The 25,280-nt window shown below is 40.0% G+C and overlaps 1 long non-coding RNA gene across 4 annotated transcripts; it reads left to right on the top strand.

Annotated features, from left to right (window-relative positions):
• LOC146587404 (uncharacterized) lies at positions 1-10,843 on the top strand. 4 transcript variants are annotated; one of them, XR_014897646.1, is made up of 5 exons: positions 1-30; positions 4,343-4,481; positions 7,634-7,720; positions 8,742-8,856; positions 10,735-10,843. It is a non-coding gene; the product is annotated as an uncharacterized LOC146587404 (long non-coding RNA). The 4 variants fall into 4 exon arrangements; XR_014897648.1 differs by having other exon boundaries at positions 7-105; positions 8,742-8,852; positions 10,725-10,843; XR_014897645.1 differs by having other exon boundaries at positions 7-105.
• The last annotated feature ends 14,437 nt before the right edge of the window (positions 10,844-25,280 follow it).

The following is a 25,280-nucleotide window of genomic DNA, read 5'->3' as shown; positions in this document are numbered from 1 at the left end:
GCCTGAGGACCTGGTGCCTTGGAGCAGGAGGTACCACAAAAACCATTTTAAACCTAATCTTAGCACTGGATTGTGCCTCGGGCTATAAATACAGCAGCAAAAACGGTGAATAACAGCATGTTGATTATCATTTGTTTATTTCTGTTATTTGCATTTACTTGTTTTAACTCTGCCTTAACTTGTTTTAGTTCAGTTCCCTCGTGGGAGTTCGAGAGAAGCAGTGGAGTGGATGCCTTAAACTCACCAGATGTTTTGTATTGAGTAGGGTGCTAATTACAGAGTTTTGTTTGCTTTCTGCAAGGTTTTCCACAGACGCTAGTAAGATCAAGTTAATACATAAGTGCTTTCAGCCCGTGATCCTTCCATTAAGTGTAGTGCAGGAGAGCCTTGGGGAGCTGTTAAGCATGAAAACTGCATTTCTTTATTACTGCRAACTAAGTTAAAATGTGTGTACAGCTGATGTTAAATTGGTAATATATGAGGTGTAAAAAAGCTGCTGAAAGTGCCTGTTATTTAAGAGGATGACAGAAAGCCAGAATACTAACATAAGCTTGTGTTAAAAGTGACCATGTGTATCTTAACCAAGCATAATCAAATGTAGTGTCTTTGTTATACAGTCTTCTTTCAAACAAACTCATACTTTCTTGCACAGTCATAATATAAACAAACTTCTTAGAGCTAAACTAGCTAGGAAAGATAGTTGAAGGTGCAGCCTACAGAGAAGCCATTGAAAACATCTTTGGTGTAGTGTAGGTGCGAAGCGGATGCAGGAAGTGCTTCTGTTTGAAGCCATGGAGATGCGTTTGAATTTCTTTCTAGCAGGCGAAAGCACCTTGCTAGGTAATAGCTATCCAGTTTTAAAAACCAAGTGTGAAACGAGCGCAAAATTGCATCAACTAGGCTTACTGTTTCCGTTGTGTGTTCTCTTCAGTCATTCTAAAAAGTTGCTAGAGTAGACTTAATTTTTTGTTACGTTTAGTGAAAAAATATATTAGAGTAAAACTTGAGTTCTTATGCAGTCATAAATGCGTTTGTTTCTTGAGGAGATCGCTGCAGCTGAACRAGAACATGGATTTGAATAGTGGTGCACTGTTTGAATTAGGTATCTTCTGGAAGATGGCCTTGCCTTGAGATGAAGTGACTACTCTGATTATATAACTGAGTGAATGTATTGACTGGGAAACAGATTTTATTTTGGACATGATTTACACAAATTCTGTATAAAACTTAAGTGAAATAGAGCYTCTCTCTAAGGAGGAAAAGTGATGGGCTGAATTCGAGTGTGTTCTAAGCTTTTGAGGCAGTGTGAGTGAATGGACAGCCAGATGTGTCGGTTATTAATGCCTTCTTCCAAGGGAAGAACAAGACTGTAATCAAAGGAAAGGCATCATCCATCATATAAAAGAATAATCTTGAGCAATTTGTTCAGCTGAGGCTAGCAGTCTCTTTAGGTACTCAGCAACCTTACTTGTACCTCATTCCAGTTCTATTCACTGTAAAAATAAAATTAAGGGAGTATTTGGGACTTCTGTAAGAAAATCCYTGGTATTTGTGCAAGTGTGAAATTGTCCCTGAGGTTGCACATAAYGCATATGAAGAGTTTGGTGTGGAGATTTTCTTGCTTTAGCTTCATAGCTTATGATTCACAAAGTTACAGTTAAGTTATATAGATAAATCAAAATCACTTTTTCAGTCTGAGAGAATTAGTGCTAGAAATAGTTTCCTATTAGATAGTTCCTAGGTTGAAGTTTATGTGCACACACACCAAAAAAAAAAAAAAAAAAAAAAAGGCAAAGCAGTCTGTATTAGAACTCCTAATTCAATATTTTTTCCTTTGGGTCATTTTGAGAGTCATTCAAGTCTAATATAATATGTTGAACTTGACAGACTGTGCAGTTAGAATTTAGTGCCAGTCTCTGTACTAAAAATGTATAAGATTTAATGTCCTAGTTTGAGCACCTTGACACATCACTGCTGCTGAAAGAAGTAGTTTAACTTTTWTTTCCCATATCATTTGTTCTGGTATGGGGACTGTAGGTAGGAATGARCATTTGGTGTTCTTGTTTTATTTGTTTTCAATGAAATGGGTGAGGGGGAAAAAAAATTCTTTTGGTAATGAATCTGTTCTTACACYGATATTGAGCATAGGCAGGTATGAGATGGGAGTGAGCAGCTACATTCTTAAATTGGTTTGGCAGTGTGCTTGTTCTGCAAAATGAAGTTTTGTTTAAAGATAAACTTCTTACACTGGGGGAAATTTTCCCGACTAACTTAGTCGGTTAGCCCTTAGCTTAGATGTTGTTTGCTGTCTGTAACACTTCAGAATCAGGTGAGAAGTATGTGATTCTGTTGGGTTTGTAGAAACAGTTAAGTGCCTGGAAGTGTTGGGTCTGTTTCCCTGTTATTGCAGCTGAGCTGAACCCACTCTTCTCAAGTGGCTCATCTTTGCTAGCTGAGAAGATGATTCCAGGCTTTTTACAAAATTGATGGCAGAAGAGCGGAAGGTGGTGGTCACAAATTGAAACAGGGAGGTTCTAACTGAATATAAGCAAAACCAAACCAGAGGGCAASGGGGAAACAACAATCATTCCAAGGATGGATAAGCATTGGAATGGATTGATCAAAGACATTGTGGAACCTGGACCTTTGAAGTTTCCATGACCTGACTGGACAAAGCTCTAAGCAGCCTGTTTTGAATTTACTGTTGACCCTGTTTTCTGAGGAGATTGAACTGGAGTCTTAAGCACCTTTCGAACCTCTGTGATTGTATGAATCAATTCTCAAAAGAAGAATTAAAACAGGATTTGCAGTGCTACCTAAGTGAACACTGCTACTGAGAAGTTAACATGGTTGAGTATGGTTAGAAATGTCTTTTTGGGGGGCTAATTTTATAGTGTTGTATCTTGTTGGTTTAGTAATAGGATAAATAGAGTTATTTCTGGGCATGTGGTGGCGAGTGCCAAAATACTCATGAGCACTTAACATTTATCCTGAAAGTTTTGGAGATGCTGAAGGGATGCCTTACTCCCTCACAAGTTCAGTTCAAGTTTATGCAGTAATTTTTCARAGCAATAGATACTCCACAGAGCTGCCAACTAAATTTCTGCAAGAGGTGGTTTTGAGTGTGATGCTGTTTTTAAAAGTAGGTTGAAAGAAAGATCTTGTATACCATGAAAAGCAAATTGTTGGGGTCGAGAGAGAGCTTAGCTGGAGTGCAGATGGGTTTGATGAGTCTTCCTAAAAGGTGCTCATACTTTGTTTTAAAAGTAGAGATTACTTATGCTTCTTTTGCAAGTCTTTTAAACTCTGAGAGCTTTGAGATGAATCACAAGCTAARGACTCAGATTCTGACTAATGTGCTGTAAGCTTGTGTCAGGCAGTAGAATAAAAATGTGTATCGTTTAGCTTAAACAGAGAGGTAAACAGTGTGCTTGGGAGAATAGGTTTTCCAATTACAGTACTCTTAAGTGTGAGAGTTAACAAATGTTTTAAATTAAGTCACTGTCAGACAGGCAATGTGCTACAGGACCTGTATGCTTGATGATAAACATCCCATCATCTTCTTTGACATCAAACAGCCTGTGGAAGTATTGTCCTGTAAGGGAATAGTATACCGTTTACATGTCACTCATCTAGATGATTGTATGCTGCATAAGCAAATTTATCAGTCTGTATTGAGCAGAGATGTTGGCAAATAAATGAAACATTATGTTTGAGACCATAGTGTGTGTAATAGTAAGTCAGTGTGTGTGTGTGTGTGTGTGTGCAGAGGATCCCTGGCTTGCTTCAGCTTGAATAAAAGATGAACTAAAATGCTTGTCTCTTGGAAGACCCTCAGTCTTACTAGATCAAAGCCAAGTTATTCCAGTAGGTGATGTTAAGCTAAGGTGCAGTTGTTACTAAAGAGTGCACTTGACACCTTCTGGAATGTTGTTTATGTTGCAGAAAATTACTGGCATTAGRGCAGGCACTAATTCTAGTATGGTGGAGCAGGGCGTGCTTGGTCCTCAGCTTTAGCTGAATACTTTAGCTTTTAATACTAGTTGATACTGATACTGTTTAGATGAGATTATGGATACAGTGGTAAGCCTATCTGCTTGTGGCAGTTAAACTTACTGGAGTACTTCTGGTAAGATAAAACAGTTGAGCCTTGCCATACCATACAGGAAGGTTTACAAGCAAACCTAATTCTGTTTGGGCAATGAGAAGGACAATTATTGTGAAAACTGACAGCGTACACGTAAAATAGAAGTGATGCTCTCTTAGAGTTTAAGCGCTAGGGTGCTGAATGKTCAAGTTATTTGGTTTGAGCTTGCAATTTATTTGTATATTTATTTTACAGATCGCTGGAAAATTTATATTAATTATACTGTGATCGCTGATGACCCAAGCTCATATATGAAGCAAAGGATAGAATTAAAAATGTTAGATATGTTAAAAGATGACTTCATCTTATCTTCATCAGCTGCAGTTCTTCAGAGGTAAGCAGTATTGGCTAATAAAAGCCCTCTAATTGTTTTTTTTTCTCTCACCAAATCTAGAGGTAAAGTGGAAAAGAAAGAGATGGCCTTTGCTGCTGAAGCAACTGACAATTTTGTTTGGTTATTCATCAGTTCACTTTACTTCAACCTTAAAACAAAAAGTTAGGAAATACTGAACTGAATCTAAACTGAATTTTTTTTGTGCAGCGACTTACAACTTCTATATCTAGATCATATTTTTATTTTTTTGGAGGAAAATTTTTTAATAAAAATGATTCATGATGAGGAGAGCAGCAAATTTTGATAGAAGATTAACAGGAGATGTGTAATAATTTGCATCAGTTTAAGAAGTTGCAGGTAATATGAACATACATGTGCCAGTTTAAATACTTGCATTTTGTTTTTGTATCAAATGGATCTTTCATTAAGGTCTTGTGAATCAAGTACCCTTTTTACTGCAATATTGGCAGAATGAGTGTCTCTAGATCGCCTGCTTTCAAGCATAACTTCCTAATAGGTAAACAAGCTAAATCTTGCTTGACAAAAGCAGTACTAACACAGTTGGTAATGCAAATATGTTCTACTTTTTAACTATTAATTCATTGTATAGGAAGAAGGGATATAAATTGAAGAAATGTTTAAGCAAGTGCTTGCTTCTTCAAAAAATAACCTACAATTGCTGGGCAACATTTGTGATTTTGAACAGATTGTGTGCAGTTTGGACTTAGAACATTAAAATAACCTTTAAAAGGTCATGTTAAAAATGTTGGATAAAATACAGAGATCTGGAATAATTAAAGTGCATTTGCCCTTTATTTCCTTAGATTAACTATTTTGCTSTTAGGTATTTCCCTTGAAAGACACCTAAGATATCAGTGAATATTATCATCTTTGGCCACAGTGGAACACCAGGTTTTGGCAGTTTGATGTACCATTGTGGGTTTTCATAGCATCTTGCCTAGCAAATTGGAGTGAAACTTGCATATATCACCAAGTGATTAGCAGATGCATATAAAATTCATGATCTGAATAAATTCAGATAATCATCTGGATTTAGAGTGGCCAAAATGGTTTAGTAAATAGTATTTTAGATAGCTAGTGTTTTTTTCCTCTTTTTTAATACACGACAAGAAATACTAATACTTAAATTTTGTTTAGAAAAACAGGACTGTTTTCTCATAGTATTACTTTACTGTGCTTGTGCACAAGTGGTGATTCTTAGAATGTTGCACAGTGCTGTCATTGCTGAACATTATCAATTTTAGCTACTCATTGACAAAATACTTATACTAAGTATTTTTGGTGATTTCAGCTCTACTTCTTGTGAAGTAAGACCTGTCAAACATTACTCTTTAATAAACATCTTAATTGACTTAAGGTAGAAAAGATTGTTTCAGAAATGGACTTAAAAATGCAGTCAAGGTTTTTTTGACATCTGCAGTGTGTGACCTGATGTAACATGACATATTTGTCCTGTTTGGAAAGCAGCAGATGTTGGTTTTAGAATTTTTAATTCCTAGAAAGGCAAACTGCTACTAAGAGAAGTTTATGAATATATCGCTTGCGAACTTAAGCTACTTTGAGATTTTAAAGATTTCTATTTTAGAAAATACAAAAATATTTAGGAGCTAAAATGCTTGTAGTATGCTGTGATTTTGAAAGAATGGGAGAACTCAAAGTTGGTGACACTTGTGAACTGACAGGAATGCAGAGATTTCCTATGTTATGTGACCTATTTCACGCATAGGAGGAAATATAATGCTGCATATGTATAATATACCCAATATAGTATGGATGTGTATATATATTTAGGTATATGGTTTTTTGAACACCTTGCGGTAGTGACATCCTTAACACGTGACAAGTTCCCAGCCTCTTTCCCTGGCTGAGGCAGAGAAAGAAGCATGGAGCAGGCAGTAGTTCAGAATGGGGGCTGTTATTAATAATCAAATATGTCCTTGAGATTTGATCCTACARGATTGGTCAACTCAGGTATGCTGAGCTGGTATGAAAATGCTGTCAGGTCCTTCAAGATTGTTAGTGGAATTGCAGAAGGAAGGAATATTTGAAAACTTTCTTCCAGTTCAGCTGCTTTTCTCTAGTTTTCCGTAACATAAAGCCTTCCTGACTGAATTTGCCAGTCTTAAACAAAAACCCTGTAATTACTTCACAGCTCTGGTTTTTAGAAGTGGTGTAAACTACTAAGACGTAACTAAGTAGGAGTGTAACAAGCACCTGCGGTCATAAAGACTCCGATCAGATTTATTCTGAAAGAGCTGTTTGCRGCAGAGCTGGGTGCTTTGTGGGTCCGGGTAGGAGGTACTGCTGCTGCTTTGTTCTGACGTGGTCAGAATCGCAGTGGGAGGGTAAGGCTCGCTCTCAGGTTTTTGGGCAGTAGTGCTTGCTTAAGCAGTCTCCATGCTGATCTCTGTGCTAAACTCWCTAAAGCTTTTGTGTGGCTGTGTGACAAACAAGATCAAAACTGGTCCAGTCAAAAAAATCTTTTTTTCTTCTCTTTGTGGATTGTTTACTGGAATGAGTATGGCCAGAGTTACGGTAAACTGGAACTCTCCTATTGGTTTGTCTGAGTTTATCTGTTATACTATTAAAACACTGTTGTGTCTGCTTTTCAGCCCTCTTCTGATGGCAGATGTTTATTTGGACATGATGTGAAACCATCGTCGTGTATCCAAGCTGGTAGATCTGAATAAGATCTGTTATGACAACTGTATTACATTGTAATCTACACGTTAATATAAACTGCGAACTCACCTGACTTGTAAAAAAAAAAAAAAAAAAAAGAGAGAAATACCTTAGCAATTCAATTCAGAAATGAGTCCCCACATGGAAAATGTTGTAGGATTTGGTACAGCTACTGAAGGTAGGGTATTCAGTCACCTGGGTGTGGCGGTATTTGGTTTTAAAGACGTAGTGAATACTACAATATCGCCACCACACTTTCTCTGTTATGTAGAACAAAGATGCCCTTAAGAGTTTGTAGTAGATAAAGGCTCTTCCTATGTAAACAGGAAACTATTTTTGAATTAGTTGCAGAGTCTTTTTGTGGATGGGGATGGGGGTGGAGAGAAGAGGAAGTTCAAGATGAGGCAYGTGGCAGGCAGCTTCCTTGTAATGTTTCTTGCTCCTTTCAGTGATCCACAGAATAAAGTGCTGGAGACATGAGATGGTAGTGGAGGAGGTCTTAGGCATGCTGGATGTGTGATGCATGTTTGCTGCTGGTAAGTGTCCTCATTGTAGTGGTATCAGATACGGAAGACATCTCTTCCCCTCTTTCCCTACCCTGCCACCAGTTATCRCTTCCCCATTCTGCTATGTTCCTCCAGCCACTGATCACTCCCCTGTTCCAGTACATTGTGTCCACACTGCTTATTGCCTCCCTGGCRCTTACCATGCCCCTATTCCAGCATACCACCTCCCCACACCCTTTCGGGTATCACCACTCCCACTCTACATCACTCCTTCCCCCTGTCTCCCCCCCAGCACACACAGATCAGCCCCTTGCCCATTATCGTGCTGCCCTTCTGACATATCATGCACCCTGACCACTTATTACTTCCACTCCTTCCCCCCCCCATTAATGGTATTTTCTGCTTGTTTTAAAATAAATTGGTTAAAATGCACAGCTGTTTTAGTTAAAGCATTAGCCAGTAGCCAGAAACTTCAGGCATTTTGCAAAAATGCTGTGCAGCAGTAGAAGGTATGCACCTGGTGATCTTAATTTTGTTGGTTCTTTTTCWAATCTCTGATTACTGCAAAAGCAAGTTTCAGTCAAATGGGAAAACACTGAGGAGGAAGAGAAGGAATAGTGGTGTAGAACTCTAGTGTGGGAATAAATTTCTGAAATAAAGCTTGGTTCTTTACAGGTGATAATTTTAAATCAGCAGAAGCATTTGCAATGCAAACACAGAACAGTATTTGATATTGCTTGTTATAACTGAAACCAGATGTTATATATTATGTGAAACATAATAAATTTGGTATCTGTGTGTGTTTGTATCGTAAAACTTAGACATACCATTCAGAGGTTTATGCAACCAGCATGCTAATATCTCTTTTGTAGTTGTAACACTAGACAAAGCTGTTCTRTTTCTGTCCTGAAATTTTGTTATGGTTTTTATGGAAATGTACATCTCTTGACATCTGTTTATGTAGCTTGMGTAAACTGAAATAGTCAAAGACAATAAGTACTTACTGTCATTCCATTCCTAATAAAAGYTTTTGCCTGTGTTCTGATTATAGGTAGCCTGTATGCAGTTCATCAATGCGCTTGTTACATCTCCAGAAGATCTTGGTTTCGGGATACGCTTGAGAAATGAATTTTTAAATTGTAGACTGAAAAAAATATTGGCTGTAAGTAGTTTGCCTGTATGTAGGAACTGATCACAATTAACTGTCTGTAGTTTTCAAAAATAACCAAACTGTCTTGTTGAAAGCAGAGCCAGTGAAAGTTTGGATCTTGGGGWGGTCAGACCTAGAAAGGACTATTGGTCCAAGTCTACTTTTGTTCTGCATAGCTGCACATAGTTTGTTATTTTCAGTTATTAGTTAAAATACGGTAATGTTTTCAAATGTAGCAATTCAAGCTTTTGTATGGTGTAAAAGTATGGTGAAAAGGGCGGTTTAGGCTTTCATTAGTTGTGTAGACCAGAATGGCAGTTGGAAACAAGTCAGTATGTATTAGAAATTGAACTGGGATAGTTACTGAATCAGTGTAATGGCTGAGGAATGTCATTTCAAAGGCAGAGTATTTTTTGTTTGTTTTTTTTAATACTGCTTAACCAAGAGACCATTTTGATGACTACATCAAGAGTACACATAGTTAAGCTACTGAGCATTTGGCCACAAAAGTTGTAAGAAAATAAGCAGTACATGGCTAATTTTGTCTGAAATAGTTTATACTCTTAACTCTCAAGAGACTAGGTTTTTGGATCATGCATATTTGTCAGGAATAAAAACCTTTCATTTTTAGTACATTCAGGTTTGAAACTGTTACTGATTTGAGTGTGTCAGATTTTCTTAGGCTATATTTGTGAAACTTCAAGTTCTATATTATGTAGAAACCTTATTATGATTTGCTGGTTTTATTTGCTGCAGAACATCTGAAAGCTTAAAGAACTATTTTAGTCCTTTTTTTAATTGTTTTTACTTACTACAAGTTAGTCTTTATACAATCACTAAATACTTCCGAAATTCAAGAACTAGGRGGTAGATAGAGGTGCAAATGAACTGTAATAATTCATGATAGAAAACTTAATAGAATATACTAACATCCAGATACTTGAGTTTAAAAGCAATTAAGATTTAGTAATAAAAAAATCTTATTTCTAAAAAAATTTGAGGAGCTACTGTGTTGAAATTCTATCTCTAGTCAGTAAGGTTAATTATTAAATACTTCCTGAAAGCTGAAATACCAATTAAAAACAGCCAGTGCTATCTTGCTGTTTGTTTGTTCTTGRTGTATTGTTAATTGCAACATATATATTGAGCTCAGATCATTAATTCTGCAGGGAATGAATGTACAAGGTAGAAGACTTTTTCTGAATATATACAATTAGCATCCAGTTGTGTATGTCCAGTTTTGGCCCATTTTAATTTAAAGCATGGAGTGCGCTCACAGTAATGGCTTTTGAACTAGTGTTGCTTTTTGTGTGATGTGCCCAGTAGGAAGCTAAACTTGCCTCTTATGTATGTTGGAGAAATTGTTCTGTATTCCTTAAAAGGAGCACTTTTTTTTCCCTACCTACAAGTACCAATTTTGCTTTTTTTTTTTTTTACTTCTCATGTAAGTGTTTCCGAGAATGCACTATAGATGTTTTTATGCTATGATCTAGTTTAACTTGGAATAACAAAAGTTGTGAGCATCCCTCATTTACACTTCTTTAGCCTTCTCTAGCTGGCTTTACGTATCTTCAAATGTTCTTGCCAGATGTTTTTTTAAGAACTGACATTGACAAGACTTGTCATCTACATTCTCAGCTCYGTTAGATTTTGTTTCTTTTACAGCTTATGCTTGCTCTATTGGCTGATATTTTTGCCTCTTTATCAGCAGTACAATAATTTTTTTAAAAAAGAAAATTGGTTACAATGCATTCTTTCTAAAACATGTATTTTCTGCTCAGAAAGTTAATGTATTGTATTTTGCAGTGATGTAATCTTTGAAAGGGGGAATTGTTGCTTTAAGAAAAAATGGAAAATTAAGATATGCTATGCCTTGAAAAATAGGACTTGAAAGATAAGGAGAATGAAGAGCTTGATATTCAGTTGAAAGTGTTTGATGAAAACAAAGACGACGACTTAATTGAGCTGTCACATCGTCTCAGTGATATCAGAGCTGAAATGGAATATCCTTTATAGAAATGTTCTAATGTATTGATTAATAGTTTTATTAAACCTAAGGTAACCTTCTCTATTGCAGCTGATTGTCACAACTGCATATCTTCTGAAGGATTTTCATGAGCAGATTTCATTTCACTTGTTTTTGTTAGAAATTTAGTTATAAAATTAGTGTCGTTATTGATAGATTTCTCTTAAATGCACTAGAAGTCATTAGGAACCAAATTAATTTTTCATAAATACCAATTATTAAGCTGAACTCTGGTTTATAATGCATGAAGATGTAAAATTAAACTTAATTTTGAAATCTGAAATAAAATGACAGGTTTGATAACTAAATCAGAACAAAATTTCAAGTGGGTTTTGAAACAATTAAGATGTTTGCCTTCTGTAGATGTGAAAAAGCAGTAAGTTTCAAGTTACATGAATCCAGAACACTTGCTTGACATTGCCTGAATTTGAAAAAGTGGTGGTACTGAAGAAGCAGAAATGTGGGTCCCAATGAAGGGGGTATAAAATAAGTAGCATGTARTGATGTTATTGCATTACAGGACTTTTGGGAATTGTTGTCTTTAAAAATTAAGATGATTATCCAGTGTGCTTTTTGCCAATAGACAGGCTTGCTTCRAAATAAAAATGAAAATTGTGTGAAATATGCTTATAGGGTTTTATGATAATGGATATACAGTACAATTTTTTTCGGTAGTTAAGAAAAATGTTTTAATTGTTWAACAGGGAACAAAAGTTCTGTGGGTAGTTGGAAAAGGGTGCTTACTAATAAGGGTGGTAGTTCAGAATGTTAAAGRGTTTTATATTTATTGTATGAATGCTCATGTAGATAACTTTTCTAATCCTTTTGCATTTCCTTGACAATATTTGCACTGAGATTATACAACAGATGATATACTTCGTTAATATGTTGAAAGATACATTTTCTGAAAACTACTTCTGTCAAGTCTCCAACATTTTCTTCTCATCAGGAATGATTATTGTGTCCAGGAGGAATCAGCTATCTTGGCTGATTTTTTCGAGTGGGGAAAAGAGGGAGAATAGTGTCTTTAATAGTGTAAAAGTACAGCATGCAAAGTCTTGTTTTGAAAGATAGTGCTTTGTTGTAAAGAGATGATAAAAATGATTGATTGTGTGAGACGAAGAAATTAAGAGTTAAATAAAACCTGAGAAATCTTCARTATTTTTGTAAAATGTTTTTATAATTTGGAAGTTTGGAATATCACTACTTYAGCTTTCAGGGTTTTCTATTGTGAGAGCGGTATGCTATGTGAAACTGAGATGTAGTACCTTGCACTGGTAAGACCTGATAATTTTCAACACAAAATCCTGTAATTCTAGAGGTTGCTGATGTTATAGTATAGAGATGTATATCAACAAGTTAAGTTATTGATTTACTAATTTGGAAAGCAATTGAATAGTGGAATGGAATTTAGTGTATTGAGAATCTGCTAAATAATTACTGGAACATATATTAATATGTCTATTTTATTGCTTATTGTCTCGCAAAATATAAACTAAAATACAAACTAAAAGTATACTATATTTTATGGAATTCTCATTTTTTTTCAGATATTGCTTTGAAAAACTAACAGTGATGTTTTATTAGCCAACTTACAAGTAAGGCTTTTGATTGGAGCCTTTTACTGGCATTTGTATAATTCATATATCAGGAGTTATAGTTGGCCTTTTTTCCCCTCTTGGTTGAATACATTATTATTCTTGTTCTCATTATCTTGTAAAATGTCAGACCTCAGTATTACAAGATAAAAGAAAAATGCATTTCACAGGTAATATTGCACTGTATTTGAGTGGACCCATATGTTAAAGGTAAAGGAAGATGGATGTGGATCTTATCCTATTGATTTGTAAGCTAAAATTAAATTTATCTTTTTCTTTACCTATTTTTCTTTGTGCACTTTTGCATTAATTTACATTGGCTGTGTGAATTTTCTCARTTTTCTGGAAATATTCATAGATGTTATGAATGTATTACCAAATCAAGCTCTCTGGACTTTAAGAAATGACATAGTTGAAGCTTGCTTCTCTTGCTTTATTTGACTTCTGTCTTAATCATATAATTTTAATAACTAGGAATCACTTGTTCAAAATTCTGTAAATTTATGATCTGTTAAAAGTTTAGATTTTAGTTTTTAAAATTTTTTAAATGTAGATTTTAAGATTTAGATTAGTCTTAATTGTTAGGGGATTTATCATTCTTACATGTTTGATTCTCAGAATATTTTCTGTACCCAGGTTTTTAATGTTGCTTAGGAAGGTAAACTAATTAGTTGAAGCATTGGAGACTGGATTCACATGTTGTTTGGGGAAGAATCAGATGAATAAGTGTCGTACCATCATGCAAATGACAGTTATCAGCATTTAGAAGTATGGATTTTTTTGTTTTATTTTGGGTTGTTTTTTGATTGGTGGAATTGACTGCTTTCTTGAAATACAGTGCCATCCCTGGAACAAATACTTCATATGGGGAAGYAGTTATTGTCTGAGRATATCTTCATTTAGGAAAATGCTTTTGGCAATGTGACAAAGGGAAGAAAGGAAGATTGTTGTACATGTTAACTTTTTTGGGGAAAAAATGCTTTTTAGATAGTACCTACCTGCGTTCTGTTACTCAGTTATCAAGCGGTCAGGTTCCTGAGTCGCCTTACTTCAGTTTCCGCTGACCTATTAGTTCTAGGGGTAGCTGGTTTGTCTCTCTATGCTAGTTCCTATTTATAATATGTGGTTAGTCATGTTTACCTCATTTTAAATGTTTTGAATTTTGCAGTTTATCAACAGTCAATAGAAATAGTTTGTATCACTGTTCACTGAAGAAATCTGCTTTACACTCTGCCCACGTTTTCTTTTAGAAGCCTACAAAATAATTTTATTGAAATAAGAAAATGCTTTTTGGATTTCTGTTGTCAAAGGGAGGCTTTCTGATTTAAAAACCCTGAAGGAGCTATCACTTCATACTAGCGTTGAACTCTTTCATTTTTTGCTTGGTAGTAGGTTCATGTAAAAGAAGGACAAAAAAAATCTTCACATGCAAACTCTAATCTGTTAGAGGGAACAGAACAATGCTGTGAGGGTTTGTCTCCRACTTGCCTGGTCACAGGTTCTACCCACTTTTTTATATTTACCTTTTTTTTTTTTGATGATCAAAACAAGTAGTTCGCTAACTCTTTGGTCACATCAGCCTATTAATAATTAGGCAACCAAAATGAACTAACCAGGATGATGACAGGAATGCATAACTTATGGGAGACACTAATACTTCACTCTTTCGTAGTGGTTTACAGTATAGTTAGATTACACATACCATGAAATTGCACTTCTGTATATACTGGAGACCATTCTGTTAAAAAAAAAAAATAAAATAAACAGCATTTACTGTTTAAAATAACTGAATGTTATAGTTAAGCAGAGAAAGTAATGCAAGTCCTTTGTGATTTTAAATTTACTTCTTTTTATATTGCTTTTGTGTCATGGGATCATAGTGCAATTAAGGTTGGAGGGAACCTCAGAGGTGTGATGTGTTTTATAACTTCTCTGTAGTAATTATGTAACTTTAAATGCATGTGTGGGCAAAGCTAAAGTAGAAAAAAGACAGGGGAATAAAAAAAAAAATTCAAAAGGTAAGTCCCATATTATTAGTGTTTTAAGGTAGGAGATAGAAATGTGAAAAGAATGTTACAGGTTTATTTTACAGTAGAAGCTGAGAGCTGGGAAATGGTGAATCTTGCAGACAAGATGTTTCAACAGTTAATAGYTCTGTTTTTAATCTTGTGCAAGGCTCAGATTTCAGCTTGTTCTGATTTCAAAAACTGATGAATAATGTTAATTGTAAATATCCTGAGTCGTTGTATTTGTCTTTGTAGATAATTGAGAAAAATTCCACTTGCTGCTATTTTATATTCTCCTGAAGTATTTTATTCTGAGTTAAATGTCTAAAGTATAAAAGGACTTGGGGGGGAAAGGTTCATAACTTTTCATCTAGCTCTAGTTTAGAACTCAAAGGAACTTACCTAAAATCAGAGTTGTTACATGTTTGAAAAATCTTAGAGTCTTTAGGCACAGAGAAAGAAGCTAACATAAAACAATGATTTATTTCCTTATAATATGCCCATGATATATTATTCTCCCTCATAAAAGAATAATTTATTTCCTTATTATTCACATGTTTAGGAATCTTAGTGTGTTTTGGGACATGTTTTGCTAACAATTTGATTCTTCTGTACAAGTTTATARTAAGAGCTTAGTTACTAAGTTTGATTTGAGACATGGGAAGTTTTAATTCAGTACTAGAAACAAGTTAGACCTTTTCTGAAGAAGATATTTCTGAAGTGAGGTTTAGCTCGGTTGGTTAGAGCGTGGTGCTGCTAATGCCAAGGTCACGGGTTCAGTCCCCGTATGGGTCACTCGCTTGAGGGCTGGACTGGATGATCTCCAGAGGTCCCTTCCAACCTTACCGTTCTGTGAAGTCTGACAGGAGACGCTGTGGTGTATATTTTGTTCTTACATGCAAAGCATCTATGAAAGTAATTGATGCTTGTCTGTCCTCATAAGTGTTGTGATTGTGCTTAAAATATCTGGATGCAACATTCTTCCTCAGATTACTTAGATAATTTCTAATCTTAGTTCATCGTATCCTGTCTAAGAATATGAAATGCTGAATGCACTGTATTAACTGCAGTGTTACTGAAGTTCATATAACAGAGTGTTGTGCACAAAAAGCATCCAAATTTTTGATGTTCACTGATCTGGTCTAAGAAGCCTTTTCCAGGCCAAAATGCAGTACATATTCTTATATTGGTTAAAAATTTCAAGCAAAGGGATGAGTAAAATCATTAGCTTTTCTCTCTTTAATGTTAAATATGGATGTTATTTTAAAAGGAGTTAAGACAGGAGTCCAAACTTCATAGAAAGTAAATTGTTGTGATGTTTCCCTGGCACAATCTTTATAACAATGTGCTTTGCTAGTGGCAGTCAACCCATGTTCTTCTCAATTACAATTCCTTAGGCTATAAAAAGTTTGAATCTAGCATATTTTTTTTCTCCAGGTTGTTCATGTCCTAACATTACTTCTGTATGTTTTGTAGAAGGCTTTGTATGTGAATTGCAAAGGTGAAAATAACTGTTGTGTGTATAATACACCTTTCAGACTCTGCGTGCAGTTGGAGGCTGGTAACTGAAACTCTGGATTTCAGGCTGTAGCTTTCACTAAAAGAAATACTGCATTTGTCTATCACACTGCAGACAATCAGTGTAACAAAACTTGGTGGGGATCACTCTTGCTCCTGAGTCCTCAGATGACACTGCTGCTCTTGGGGACTCTGCTTCCTTTGTAATCTAGACCCTGGTGGCTTCTGCTTGGTGTATGTGATCAGAGGGCCCATGCCCACAGACACAGGAGCAGGCTTTCAGTCCCAGTTTTTGATTTCCCCCTCCTCCCAAGGATAGCTGTCAGTAGTTACACAAGATGGAGAGGTGGAGAGATGATGACATGGGTAACGAGTGGCAGTTTCTCACCTCTTGCATGGCTGCAGTTGTTCCCAAGTCTATTCATAGCTCTGTAACTCGCAGAGAGCTGTCAAGATCCTCTTCACTTGGTTTGTCTTTTAATTAAGATACAAAGTTTTTGTTCTTGTTGAGAAGTGAGGATTCAGCAGTTACTTCCCTCTCCAGGCAAATCCACGCTGGCCAGACACAGGCAGCCTCAGCTCCTGTGTTGTTAATAAGCACCTTCTCCATCTAAGCAACTGGAGGTTTCTGCTCAGTGAACCCTGGCCCCTACAGAGATCCGAGTCCCTGGTGCTGACCTCTGTCTCTGCAGGCCCTGTTCCCATGTGTGCTGCRGGCTGCAGCTTTGGTGCTGAAGGCTGTTATGTTGTAGTAGGGAATATTCATTGGGGCTTAGCAAGGATGAGCCGTGGACCGTCTAGATTGAAAGCTATCTGGATTTGCTGACCGAAGGCACCCTTCTAGTCTTTCCAGTTTCTTCCTAGTAACTTTACTAGTGCATGTAATTGCATGTACCTGAATCAAAAAGACAGCAGTATTTCATATGTTTGCATAAGGCTTCACGGATGTGAAGGTCGGAGGGGAATGCATGCAATAACCTTTGAGTGAACTGTGCTACTGCTGTAGAAACATCTCAGCTGTGCATTTCCCCCTTTCTGGACTTTTGTCTGCCTATTGACAGCTAGTCTTAGAGATACACARGGCATGACAAGCTGCAGGGAAAATTCTTAGAGAGCTGATGCAATGGGAATCTTGGAGTTTCCCATAGTAAGAAGTCACAAGGAGCAAAGGTAAATCAATGTGGGGTATTGCAGTCTTGTTGTCCCCTCTTCTTCCAGGCTACTCATCCTAGCCTGCTCAAAATAGTCTTGAATGTCACATGAATCAATACTTTTAATTAGCTGCCATTTCTTGTTTCTGCTTTATTGGTTGGATAAGCAAATTAAAAGCAAGTATGTTGTGGAGAAATGATTCTCTGGGTTGGCTGCAAACATGTTTGTTCTTCCCCCAGGAGAGGACCAGCTTGTGGCTGCCTGATGCAGCGGAACTGCCAAGGACTGTAGCCAGGAGGAGGTGTGGGATGCAGAGGAGCTGGAAAAGAGCTTGGCTTGTCTGGGGGTGGGAGTCAGGCAAAGTGCCCTAYCTAGGGCCCCTCTGGCAGCCCAGCTCTTGTCTGGGAGACCAACTCCTCCAGACTTCTACTGACCTAGTCTGCRTGGTGGGGAAAGCCCCAAACTGGGACAGAGATGCTGTGAGGAGAGGGTGTGCTGGGTGTAGGCACAGAAAGGGATTTTGCAGCCCTGTGATACTGGGTCAGGATCACGCAATGAGGCAAAATTCGGGGTGCTGGTGGGCCTGTGCTGACCTTTGGGRTGGGTGACTGGCACATGTCCCCCTGGCAAATGTCTCCTAGGGGAGGCCTACGAGTGATGGAGCAGATGGGGTCAGACCCCCCTCGGGTCGGTGCGGGGCTGAGCTTTTGCTCACTGGGATACCCTGAGCTCAGCCCTCTCCCAACCCAGCTGCATCCTTTAAAGCCTGGCTGATGCCATGGTGCCTGCTGGCAGGAGGCCTCAGCGGCAGTAGAGGGATGTCCTCTGACCCAAAAAGGGATCCAGCTGATCCTTGCCTGTTGGACTTAGAGAGCTCCCTGCTGGCACAGGGGCTCGGTATGGTGTAATGTCCTCTGGAGCTGGTATGATCTGGTGAGGTCTGTATGGTCTACATGCTTTTTCCCTGTGAGCAGGCTCATCCTTTGCAGAAGTTTTAAAGCCTCCCTCTGCTGCCTCTGATCTGGGCTGCTCCTGGAGCTGTGGCTCAGCTATGTGGAGCACAGATCTGGCTTGATCMAGTCATTGCTTTCTCCTTAATCCCCCTCTGCAGTGGTATCTGTGACAGACTGAGATTAAACGGGGGTTGGCTTTGAGCTTTCCAACTACCTCATCGTGTGCCAAGGTCTTCAGTGTGAGGCAGTGGCTGGCTGCAAAAGAGCTTTCAAAAGTCATGGCAACCTGTGGCTGGTAAGTTGGTCTGTGCCCCGACCACAAATGTCACTTTGCAAAGGGGAAAAATACCAGCCATTGAGTTTGCCTTGAGCTGGGGGTGGCTGAGCTCTCAGCAGGGCTGCAGTTCTCTGCTTTCCGTCCACCCCACAGTCAGGGCAGGACTGAAACACATGCACTGAAAAAGCTGAAGACACCCCGTATGCCAAGCCAAGAATTTATTTTTAGTCTGATTAAAACCTTTAACTGCATAACCAAAATACAGTGAATATTTTGTTATTTTTAGTCTGGTTAAAATGACACTAACAATGATGGTCTAAATTCTGTAGCTAATACCTGACAAGTCTCATTAATAGTACTACAGTTAGAAGTTTCTATGCAAGTGAAACCTGGTATTACCCCTGTTTCTTCATGCTGTGCTTCCCTCCCTTGGCACCCTCGGGTAGACAAGTTTCAATGGGGTGCAGTGAGCCACCAGCATCCTGAGGTTTTTGGCAGGAGTAAGGTGATGTTCATGGTGAGGGCTTGCTTGCTTTTCTCTCGAGAGACCATCTGGGGCTATTTTTGTGTTTTCTAACAGGCATTACACTCAACTCTTTCTTCACTGATCTGCAAGTTCATGTCACACCTGATTTCATCTGCTGCCTTGCACATATGGTAAATACGTGTTCTTTATCCTTTCTGCTCGCCGTGGAAGGGGTTTTGCCCAGCTCCCAAGTTTACATTATTATTGATGAGATGTGGGTCTTTGGTATTCTCTATGCCCACATCTTCAGTATGCCTGCTACCACCATCATCACACCTCAGGCTGTAATGCAGCTACTTCAGCTTTGTTCTGTAGCCTTAGATAGTTCAGTCTGCTCAGAATGAAGACTTCTTTATCATAACTGTATCACGGTTATTAACAATAGGTGTTATGCTGCATAGCTGGTCTCCGATCCCCTCCTGCCCTAGGGTCTCTTCTCCTTCCTCTGTGGTCTCTGCTCCCAGCTGATGGTTTTCCCAAGTGAGTGTCCCTGTGCAATCCATAGCGTCCGGGGCTGGCCTCCTGCGTAGTAGTGTTKCTACCAGAGTTGTCCAGGGCAGTGGACTGTTGTGACACTGGCAGCTTGCCCTCCTCCCGTATATGCCAAGGGAAATCAGATGCTGGTGGTGAGTACAAGGTGACACACCAACCTCTGCTCGTGCCGGTTTGCTTGGCTTTTCAGTCCTTGGGCTGGCTCTGTTTTCTGGGCTTACGCTTGCTTCCCAAAAGGCCTGTAAGCGTGGCAATGGCAAACAGGTTGATGCATAACATAAACATGGTATAAAGATTTCCCTGGCCGCTTCCTGATAGARACTTTGCTCCACAGGGCCCGGCTCTGTTGTTGCAGCTAGGATATTTGAATGGCCACCCCTGGCTTTGTAACCACATGATGTTCCATCCCCATGGCACTTGTTTGCATCCGTAAACCTACGGTCTTCCTTCCCCAGTATATTCCCTGTTTTTTGGAGTGGAATAGGCTTTACACTGCAGGATCTTCAAAGAGTCAATGAATCGTATTGATGTTGTTAATGTTCTCCATAAATTGAGGGAAATTACTAGATGAATATTTGATGAAGCTAATTAAGGCTGAATTACTGTCACACTCCTCCTTTCTTTCCTGCTGTTCTCTCTAGAGTATAGATTAGAGCTTCGTTCCTTGATTTGTCCTCTCTCTAAAGACCTGGTCTTTGAGAGTTGTGAACCAGCCATGGTCTATGTTGGAGCACAACAGCATCTAAACTAAGTCAGTCAGCTCAAGAAGCCCCTGAAAAAACAAATTGCTGGAGGCTAGGAGCATGTTCTGAGGGAGTGTCACTACCTCCTTACTCTGTTCCTTTTCTCATCCCTCAGTGTCTGCCACRGGCCACAGCTGGAGAAAGGACTGTGGCTACGTGAGGCTTTCATCTAACCTGGGACTGCTGTCCTTGGGCTCTGAGGGGCTGATGGCAGAGCTGCTTCCTTGGTTGTTGTAAAGCAAAGTGGTTTTCTCTTGGGGGCTGTTATAAAGCCACAGAGTTTAGGGTCCTTGTTCTGCACAGTTCAGATATATGGACATTTTGGGCTTTGGCTGTTGTGTTAGGTAGTTCAGACAATTGCTGATGCATTTGAGGAATCTTGGATTTCCCAGCCATGCTGGAGCTGTCCTTATCTAATAAAGTTGAGCTGGAGGTTACTTGTGATAACTGCAGCATTTAACATGGTGTGAACTTGGGAGGCAAGAAAGGGCTGCTGGAACCATTTYGCTAGGGAGAAGATGTGTCTGAGAAAGTGAGAATGATATCCTGTGGCTGCAGAGCTGCTCCACTCTGTCACTCTGCAACATTGGAGGTGTCAACGAGTTCACAGCAGGAGAAAGTGGGATAGCAAGCTGCTGGACTCCAAATAAGCGAGGAGGAGGAGGAGAGCCTGTGCTTGSATGTGGCAGGATCTAGCTCCTCTGCCCCTGTTCTGCTACTGAAAATGGGGAAAGGGAGTATGAGATGGGGATCCAGTGAGTGCCTAGCTGCCTGTTGAAGGTTGGAGATAGTGCAACCCCAGTGAGCTGAAGGGAAAGGGGATAGGAAGGAAGTTAAATTACAAGCTGTTTAATACCTCTCTTCATTCACAAGGGTTCATTCATACGGGGGGTGGAGTCCGCTCGGGGCTAGGGATGTCAGCTGAGACTTCTCAGCCTCCAGGGCTGTACAAGGTGCTGTATTGTGACTGCCTGTGAAGAGGAAGATTGGGAATACCTGGTGCTGTGTATCCTGCTGCAGCCTGAATGGAGCACCCCTCTAGCGTAGCGATGSAGTCCTGTTACCATTACCTGTCCAGGGCTTAGTCTGTCTGTCCAGGAGAATGGCAGAGAGCACCAAGCAGGGCTGTGGTGAGACTCCTGCATGGGAAGAACAAAGCCCATCATCAAATTGTTGGGTCTGACACCTTGAATGGCAGTCTTATAGTAGGGTACCTGGGGCCAGAGCGTAAGCCTTCTTTGTACGCTTTGCCTATCACCTGACCCACCGAGGAGCTGAACAGGCTCCTTAAGTAAGAATCTTAATGTATCCTTGCAGCTGTGCTGTTTTAGTCCTCTTTCTGAATGAAAGTAATTTCTGCATGAAGATGTAGAAGCATAAATCTTTTATTTCCRTTTGCTGCTGATGCTTGTTCCCTTATATCATTCTTGGTTGTGACCAATGGGCAAAAAATGGTCTTTTTGTTAGTATCTTGCCAATGCTGACCCAAGTAAGACAGYTTGGTAGTTCAGAGAAGTGGAGATACCAGCATTTCTGTCACTGAGCTGCTCTCAGCCAAGSACTAAATCTCTATCTCACAGGGGCCTTGTGACTCAGGGACATGTCTGTGATGATGTCCTGGCATGCTGGTCTTCTAAATACCATTCTGCAGGAAAGCTTTCACTGTGAGAGGAGTTTTTCCAGAGATCAGCACCATGATCTCCTGAGTGAGCCAGGCTGAGCATCAGGTTTGGTGGTGTCCTTGGTGATATTCTGTGGAGCAACATGTTCCCACTTTTCATTAGCTTTTTATTGCTTTACTTAGGAGCAGTCATCTTACATTGCTTATTGGGCCAGGATTTGAGGATTTCCTGTGTACGCTGTAGGGTGAAGGCAGGTACCTGTCTCACTAAGAAAGTGAACTGGCTGTTTTGCTGGGCTGGCTTTCTGGATGAACCTACACTTGCAAACCTATCTACTGGCATAGACAGGTCTGGAAGAAGCAGCAGGGCCCTTTATAGAGTTATGTGCCATCCTTAAGAAAGCGTGATAGAAACTGGTGGTTGACATGGTTGACACTTGTTGGGAATCCAGACAGAATGATGTATCTTCTGGCCAGGATCTGGGTTTCTAAACCCCTGTTATCTGTTATATTGAGTGTTCTTTTTTTTTTTTTTTTTTTTTTTTTTGTTAGTGCTTTAAGTCCTGTTATTCTGTGTGGAATTAGTCTGTCTCTTATTGCTAACCGTCAAAATTGACATGCATCTTGGAGGTTTCAGTGTCACTCTGGATAAGCTATATGTGCATCTCCAGATGTGTGTTTTAGCGTGTTGAGGTGACCAGAGATGGGGAACCCAGGGTGCTCAGTCCCATAGGAGAGGCAGCGTGAAAATATGGACCAGGCCTTTCGGGAAGTTTGCAGCCCTGCCAGSCTCTGGGCTGAGATGGCCAGGCAATTTGTGGATTCATCTCTCTCACTSAAAAATTGCTGCCTGCTGAGTGAGGAGGGACTTTTTCACCTGTTGTGAGACACTGAAAATCCTTCTCCTTGTTCCTTTTGCCACAGCGTGGCCCACATTAATGATAATGAGTTAATGAGCCTGAGTGAGCGATAGGGCTTTGTTCTTGGCCTTCTTTTTTCCTAGTTCACTTTTAAAGATACGAAAGGCAGAAATAAAATYAAAAGCACCTCTCAAGGTGCTTCTCCCTCCTCCCTTTTTTCTCAGAGTTTCTTTTATTCTTTCATCTGTCTTTCCCTTTCCCTGCTTGCTATTTGTCCTGCTAAGCCATGATCCAGCCTGCACCGAGAGCGCTGACACTGCTGCGAAGAAGCCCTTATCTTCAAGAGTATGGCTTGCATTTTCAGTTCAAACATGGCATTAAGATCAAGGCTCTGACTAATCTCCTCTGGTAAGGTGTGCCACAGCAGGAGTCACGGGGCAGAGGGTCCAGCATTGCAGTTYGGGCTGTGAGATCCGTGCTTTATATTTATCCTCTTCCCAGGTACGGCCAACGGGGATGCAATGGCGTGTCTCCACTCCAGCCCTGCCAAGGGGATTTTCTTCTGGGCAGAAAGCAGCCCAGCTGCTCAGCTCCTATCCTCACTGCCAAGAAGCCATTCAGGCGCCGCAGGGTACCAAATGGTTAATTGCTTTGTGTCCCTCACTGAGGAAAAGGGAGAAAGGAAACAGACCAGAGATCCAGATTATAAAACAGGACAGGTATGCTGCAGTAAATCAAGTGACAGGCAGAAAAAAACACAAAAATTAGATGGRCAGATAGGAATGAGAAATCAATAAACTGAGACTAAAGATAGAGAGATGCCCTGAGTGCTGCTGGCAGAGAAATAGATGTTGCAGCTGGAGAGCTCCCAGAGAAACAYTGAGTGAGAAATTGGAGGCTTAGCGAAGGGTCATTTTGAGTGCATTCCAGTGCTAGGCCAGGATTATCCCACACAATACACTGCTAATGCTTCCTTCCCCCCCGCCTTCCTCTTGTTTTAAACTCCCCGAGTAGTAGGACTGGAGCAACTTCACTGGCCCCACTCGGCTGCTGGATTCAGACCTTCATATTGGAGTCAGCTGATCGCCTCTTTGGTAATAAACCTTTCCCCTGCACCAGCTTAATGTGGCTGTACCCCATTCTGCTGTCCCAAGCCAGTGATGCTGGTTTGGTTCTGGGGGCAGGAGAAAGGCTGCTGGGAGCAATCACACTGCACCAGACTTTGCAAGTGCTGCTGTGATGCCTCTGCCTTTTGACCATAGCAATGTAATGTATCACCAGTTCCGGATTAAAATCAAACTTCTGCCTTAACTGGAGGGCCTGGACCATGCACCCTCATCTCTTCCCCTGCCGGTGTTTTCCTGCCTTAGGTAAAGGGCTGTAGTTCCTGGCCACATTTCTTTTGTCTAGCCAGCCCAGAAATGCTTCTGCTGATCCTTGAGCTTCATGGAGGAATTACCTGGCTCATGTATTCCCTGTATGGATTGCAATATGCCCCTCAAGATGCTCTTTGCTTTCTCAGTCCCAGATAGCTTCTGCTTTCCACCATGATTGTATCCTATTGCTAAATAGTGCCCAGCCCTGCCTCCAGCTCCCTAGTTTACCTAGGCAACCTTCCAGTTGCCCTGAAACCATCTCTGGTCTAACAGAGCAGATGGAGTTTGCCTAGGAAGGTACTTCTCAGATACCTACTTGAGCTCGCAGCCTGCCGTTCACTCATGCTTGCTATTGCCAGCTTGAAATAGCAGCTGTTTTGGAAAAGCCAAGAGAGGTATAGCACCAGCAGCACTAGGGTGCTCAGGTAATGAGTGCCCTGGAGGACACAGCATGATAGAAGTTGCTAATGGGAGGGGAGCTTGGGGAGGAATGAAGGCTTCCGAGATGTTGAACCCTGATAGGCTGATTTGTTACACTAAGCTTGGATGTGACTGGGGAGGAAGAAATGTTTGCTTTTCTCTGTTTTTATCACCAACCTAATGACCATWGAGCTTGTTAGGGAGTCTCCAAGGCATCCTATAATACCCTCATCCTACATGTCCATGTGACATGCTGCCTCCCAGACATGTCCAGCCTGGCTTTCTGCTAGTGCTGAGTTTTAGGAAGCCTCATGCACTGAAATAGTTTTTATCTTCCTTCCTAAGGGCTAGTTTGAGGAAAGAAGTAGTGAAAGAGCTCAGCAGTTCTAGAATAGCTGTTAATTTCCTCTTGRTTTTATTAGTTCTGAGAGCTACTCCCCATCTCCTTCTTTCTCTCTGGGCATTTGYTTAAACCCCATAAAACCCACTGAAGGAAATCAGCCTCGACTGCATTCCTCCTCATCAGTATGTCCTCGGAGGCCCAGCCAGAGCAGGARGTCCCCTCTGTGGGCTATAAGGGATGCATGCTAAATGAGGGGTGGAAGGGTGGCTCCCAGACTCAGGCTGGCATGGTGATGCCAGTCTCTAAGTGAGACCAGGATATCTCTGCTAGGAGCTGGTTGCTTCTCAGCCTCTTCTCTCTGCCAGTGYTACAGCCTATATTAGCTACCTTCTTCCACCCTGCTTGTGGCAATGAATGGATCAAAAGAAAAGCTCTGCTCTTGCTTCTCTGCTTCCTACTGTTCTTTCTGTCTTACCRCATTTGGCCTGAGTTTCCCCACTGCTTTGTAGGCAGGAGACAGTTAAGAGTG

The sequence above is a fragment of the Rhea americana genome, unplaced genomic scaffold (assembly GCF_003343005.1).
Source record: "Rhea americana isolate MKP2758 unplaced genomic scaffold, rheAme1 scaffold_6, whole genome shotgun sequence".
In the NCBI taxonomy this organism is placed as follows: Eukaryota; Metazoa; Chordata; class Aves; order Rheiformes; family Rheidae; genus Rhea; species Rhea americana.
The sequence above is the reverse complement of the archived record's forward strand: the minus strand, read 5'-3'. Positions and strand labels throughout refer to the sequence as shown.